This window comes from Saccopteryx bilineata, chromosome 2 (genome assembly GCF_036850765.1).
Source record: "Saccopteryx bilineata isolate mSacBil1 chromosome 2, mSacBil1_pri_phased_curated, whole genome shotgun sequence".
In the NCBI taxonomy this organism is placed as follows: Eukaryota; Metazoa; Chordata; class Mammalia; order Chiroptera; family Emballonuridae; genus Saccopteryx; species Saccopteryx bilineata.
In genome coordinates this window covers 134,079,840-134,085,587 of record NC_089491.1, presented here as the reverse complement: position 1 = coordinate 134,085,587, position 5,748 = coordinate 134,079,840, and the positions used below count along the sequence as shown (strand labels likewise).

Genomic DNA, 5,748 nt, shown 5'->3' with positions numbered 1-5,748 from the left:
CCTGGTGTTGATGTGTTTTAAATTAAAGGCTACAACTGAACATAGGGCCTAGGGGACTTAACTAGTGGGAGCCAAGTGGGACAAGATGTATTTTGTTTTTTTAAGATTTTATTTATTGCCCTGGCAGGTTGGCTCAGTGGTAGAGTGTTGGCCCAGCATGTAGATGTCTTGGGTTTGATTCCCAGTCAGGGCACATGGAGAAGTGACCATCTGCTTCTCCCATCTCTCCACCTCCCCTTTCTCTCCCTCCTTCCCTCCCTCCCTCCCTCCCTCTCCTGCAGCCATGGCTTGGCTGGTTCCACTGCATCACCCCAGGTGCTGAGGACGGCTCTGCCTCAGGTGCTGAAAATAGCTTGGTTGTGAGCATCGCCCCAGCTGGGCAGAACATCGGCCTCAGACATGTTGCCAGGTAGATCCCAGTCAAGGCACATGCAGGAGTCTATTTCCCCTCCTTTCACTTGGAAAAGAAGAAAAAAATTTATTGATTTTACAGAGTGGAGAGGGTGGGAGGAGCGAGACGGATCAACTCATAGTTGTTTCACTTTAGTTCTTTGGTTGCTTGTCGTTTGTGCCTTGACCAGGTAAGCCCAGAGTTTTGAACTGGTGGCCTTAGCACTCCAGGTTGACAGTCTACCCACTGCACCACCACAGGCCAGGTGGAACAAGATGTTTTGCTCTAGGTGTGAATAGAAAGAAACAAGGATCCCCCATTTAGGCATGTGTTCTATAGCCCCAGCTGGCCACAAAGGTTGGGAATTTTCTCTGTCCAACACATAGGCCAGGCTTTTTTTCTAGTTCTCTCCCCAGCCTTTATTGTAGGTGATTTGTGGTAAAAGGCATGTGTAGTTGGTTCCAGTGTACAGCCAAGCTTTGGAATTGGGGGGTATATAATGGAAAAGAGGCATAATCTACTAATTTCATGAGTACTTTTGGTCACCATTGTGGCCAGGCTGTATTCTAGGTGCTAAGAATCATCAATGAAAAACATCCTTGTCCTCATAGTTTACATATGAGATTATAAAAGTGTGCATTACAATCTGGTTATTCCATTTCGGCATCCTTGCCCTTGTGACTTGTTCATTGTAGTCAAAGCTTCCTGCGAGGATTTGACTTAACTGTTAATCTGATGGGTTCATTTGTGTTACTTCTGGTTGAACTCTTTGGACTCCACATACCCCCATCCCAGGTAAGAATAGCCACTTCTTTCTCCAGCTTAGAAAGTGTACCTAGCCTGACCTGTGGTGGCTCAGTGGATAAAGCGGAGACCTGGAATGCTGTGGTCACCAGTTCAAAACCCTGGGCTTGCCTGGTCAAGGCACATATGGGAGTTGGTGCTTCCTGCTCCTCCCCTCCTTCTCTCTCTCCTATCTCTAGAAACAAACAAAAAGTGTATCTAAAAGCACCTTTTCTTGCATGAAAAACGTCAGTCTCAGATGCTCAAATCTAGCTTTTTCCTTGTGCTGCTTTCTAGTTCGGGTGGGAATAAGACACAGGCACAATATAGTGCTCACAGTACGTCAGGCACTGCAAAGGGCTTTATAGGTTTCAGGCATCCTGATAGCCTGAGGAGGTGGTATATTTACTACATATGATCAGTAGCTTCCAAGGACATGCCAGCAGGCAGATCTATGTCTAAATAAAACCCGGGCACACTATCTCCAGAGCCCAGCTCTTCACTGTGACCCTATGTAGGCAATACTGAGGTTAGTGCCCTCTGGACTGGGGTCATCTTTTCCATCCCTTTGGCTGTGGCTCTGGTGGTGAGGGAAATGTGAAGTGGTTTGGGCAAAATCTCCCCATCCCCAACCTTTTAACCTTTTAGCTTTTTCCCCAGTGAGCCCACCAATTACAATTTAAACAAGGGGTTAACAGACCCGCAGGCCTGAACTAGGGTGAGGAAGTCATTGCTGCAGAAGTGTAAGGACCTCTTATGTTGGACGGTGTCCTGCCTGACCAGGCGGTGGCACAGTGGATAGAGCGTCGGACTGGATTGCGGAAGGACCCAGGTTTGAGACCCCGAGGTCATCAGCTTGAGCATAGGCTCATCTGGTTTGAGCATAGGCTCATCTGCCTTGAGCAAAAAGCTCACCAGCTTGGACCCAAGGCCGCTGGCTTGAGCAAGGGGTTACTTGGTCTGCCGAAAGCCCACGGTCAAGGCACATGTGAGAAAGCAATCAATGAACAACTAAGGTGTCACAATGAAAAACTGATAATTGATGCTTCTTATCTCTCTCCGTTCCTGTCTGTCTGTCCCTATCTATTCCTCTCTCTGACTCTGTAAAAAATTAAAAAAAAAAAAAAAAAAGACTGTGTCCTGCCTAAGCAGGTTATCAGATGGAGTATCTCCATGCAGGGACAGAGACAGGCATCTTAGCTATTCATAGCCAAGCGCAGGGAGCTACAGACAGGTATTATGTGCTACATGAGTGAGCACAGTGGACCCTGAGACAACAGTGGAAGACATTTAACCTGACCTGATGGTTCAGGGGAGTGTTTTGGAAATGATACCTGAGCTAAGTGAGGCTAAATCTTGAAAACTAAAAGAGAAACAGGGTTAAGAGAAACTACGGTGGGGATGGCTAGTTCTAGGTCAAGGGATTTAGTATGAGGAAAGGTCTTGCCTTCTTATTGTGTAAAAATAAAAGTGGGGGGCAACTTTTGTGAAACTCAATAAAACAAAGTGAACCTGTATTCTGTGCTAAGGAGCTGGCTTTCTCCTGAGGGCAATATAAAGCATTGAAGGACTTTGGGCAAGGGAGCGGTCAGATTTGCATTCAGGTGACTGGAGAATAACCTGGGAAAGGAGCCAGTTAAAAGGCAATTACAGTCAATGATGACAACCCTTATTGTCTCGAAGAGAGATGATGACATAAAAAATCATGCTCAATAGGAAAAAGAAAAAAAAAGGCAATTACACTTTTTTTTTTTTTATAATTCTCCTTCCTCTGCTTTATTATTTCTACACTTTTTTTTTTTTTTTTTTTTAATGAAAAAGAGCGTGGGCCTGGCGTGCAGAGGTCCCAGGTTCGATTCCTGGCCAGGGCACACAGGAGAAGCGCCCATCTGCTTCTCCACCCCTCCCCCTCTCCTTCCTCTCTGTCTCTCTCTTCCCCTCCCGCAGCCGAGGCTCCATTGGAGCAAAGATGGCCCGGGCGCTGGGGATGGCTCCTTGGCCTCTGCCCCAGGCGCTAGAGTGGCTCTGGTCGCGACAGAGCGATGCCCCGGAGGGGCAGAGCATCGCCCCCTGGTGGGCAGAGCGTCGCCCCCTGGTGGGCGTGCCGGGTGGATCCCGGTCAGGCCCATGTGAAACTGACTGTCTCTCCCCATTTCCAGCTTCAGAAAAATACAAAAATAAAAGAAAGAAAAAGAAAGAAAGAAAAAAAAAAAAAGAGGAAGGGAGAGAGATGAGAAGCATCAACTCATAGTTGTGGCACCTTAGTTGTTCATTGATTGCTTTCTCACATGTGCCTTGATGGGGGTGGGGGGGCTACACCAGACTGAGTGACCCCTTGCTTGAGCTAGCGACCTTGGGCTCAAGCTGGTGAGCCTTGCTCAAACCAGATGAGCCGATGCTCAAGTTGGCAACCTTGGGGTCTCAAACCTGGGTGCTCTGCGTCCCAGTCTGACGCTCTATCCATTGCGCCACCGCTTGGTCAGGCCATGTATTGCTTTTTCTTTTCTTTTCTTTCTTTTTTACAGGGACAGAGAGAGAGAGTCAGAAAGAGGGATAGATAGGGACAGACAGATAGGAATGAAGAGAGATGAGAAGCATCAATCATCAGTTTTTCGTTGCGACACCTTAGTCGTTTCTTTTCTTTTCTTTTCTTTTTGTATTTTTTTGAAGTTGGAAACGGGGAGGCAATCAGACAGATTCCCACATTCGCCCGACCGGGATTCACCCGGCACGCTCACCAGGGGGCGATGCTCTGCCCATCTGGGGCGTTGCTCTGCTGCAATCAGAGCCATTCTAGCACCTGAGGCAGAGGCCACAAAGCCATCCTCAGGGCTCATGCAAACTTTGCTCCAATGGAGCCTTGGCCGCTGGAGGGGAAGAGAGGCAGAGAGGAAGGAGAGGGGGAGGGGTGGAGAAGCAGATGGGTGCTTCTGCTGTGTGCCCTGGCCGGGAATCGAACCCAGGACTCCCGCACGCCAGGCCGACGCTCTACCACTGAGCCAACCGGCCAGGGCCTCGACATCTTAGTTGTTCATTGATTGCCTTCTCATATGTGCCTTGACCGTGGGCCTTCAGCAGACTGAGTAACCCCTTGCCCGAGCCAGCGACCTTGGGTCCAAGCTGGTGAGCTTTTTTTTTTTTTTAATTATTTATTCATTTCAGAGGAGAGAGAGAGAGAGAGAGAAAGAGAGAGAGAGAAAGAGAAAGGGGAGAGGAGCAGGAAGCAGCAACTCCCATATGTGCCTTAACCAGGCAAGCCCAGGGTTTTTTTTTGTTTTTTGTTTTTTATTCATTTTAGAAAGAAGAGAGAGAGAGAGAAGGGGGGAGGAGCAGGAAGCATCAACTCCCATATGTGCCTTGACCAGGCAAGCCCAGGGTTTCGAACCGGCGACCTCAGCATTTCTAGGTTGACGGTTTATCCACTGCGCCACCACAGGTCAGGCCAAGCCCAGGTTTTTGAACTGGCAACCTCAGTGTTCCAGGTCGACGCTTGATCCACTGCGCCACCACAGGTCAGACCTGGTGAACTTTTTGCTCAAGCCAGATGAGCCTGTGCTCAAGCTGGCGACCTTGGGGTCTCGAACCTGGGTCCTCCGCATCCCAGTCCAACACTCTATCCACTGCACCACCGCCTGGGCAGGCCATTTATTGCTTTCTTTCTTTCTTTCTTTCTTTCTTTCTTTCTTTCTTTCTTTCTTTCTTTCTTTCTTTCTTTTATTATTTTTGGCAGAGACAGAGAAAGGGACAGACAGACAGGAAGGGAGAGAGATGAGAAACATCAATTCTTCGTTGCGGTTCCTTAGTTGTTTATTGATTGATTTCTCATATGTGTCTTGACCACCGGGGCTACAGCAGACCAAGTGATTCCTTGCTCGAGACAGCGACCTTGGGCTCAAACTGGTGAGCCTTGCTCAAGCCAGATGAGCCCGCGCTCAAGCTGGAGACCTCGGGGTCTCGAACCTGGGTTCTCCACATCCTAGTCCGATGCTCTATCCACTGCGCCACCACCTGGTCAGGCCATTTATTGCTTTCTTATATGTGCCAGTGACCCATTGCTCAAGCCAGTGACCTTGGGCTCAAGCCAGAGACCTTGGGGTTTCGAACCTGAGTACTCAGTGTCCCAGGTTGACACTCTATTCGCTGTGCCACCACCTGGTCAGCAGGCACTTACACTCTTAATGCCTAACTTGTGGTCTCTCTCATTACCCACTAAAAGGAACCACAGCTCCTTTGGTAAATAGTGCTTAAAGGTCTGCACAGGAAATGTACAAGATGAACCTGGAACCTGTCACTCCAGATGAAAAAGAGGCTATCTGAGCTGACCAGTATAATTCACAAGGACTTGAGCTACTACTGGCTCGAGATGGGATTGTTTTCACTAATAAGACATCCAAACCTGTAAGAATTTTTTTTTTTTTTACAGAGACAGAGTGAGAGTCAGAGAGAGAGATAGATAGGGACAGACAGACAGGAATGGAGAGAGATGAGAAGCATCAATCATCAGTTTTTTGTTATGACGCCTTAGTTGTTCATTGATTGCTTTCTCGTGTGCCTTGACCATGGGCCTTTAGCCG

General features: G+C 48.2%; 1 protein-coding gene and 1 pseudogene across 1 annotated transcript in view; one reads left to right on the top strand and one right to left on the bottom strand.

The window, feature by feature from the left end:
- BCDIN3D (BCDIN3 domain containing RNA methyltransferase) overlaps positions 1–5,748 on the bottom strand; it is a 119,922-nt gene that overhangs the window by 26,316 nt on the left and 87,858 nt on the right. The gene's annotated exons all lie outside the window — the stretch shown is intronic.
- On the top strand, positions 2,834–2,895 carry LOC136327417 (small nucleolar RNA SNORD115; annotated as a pseudogene).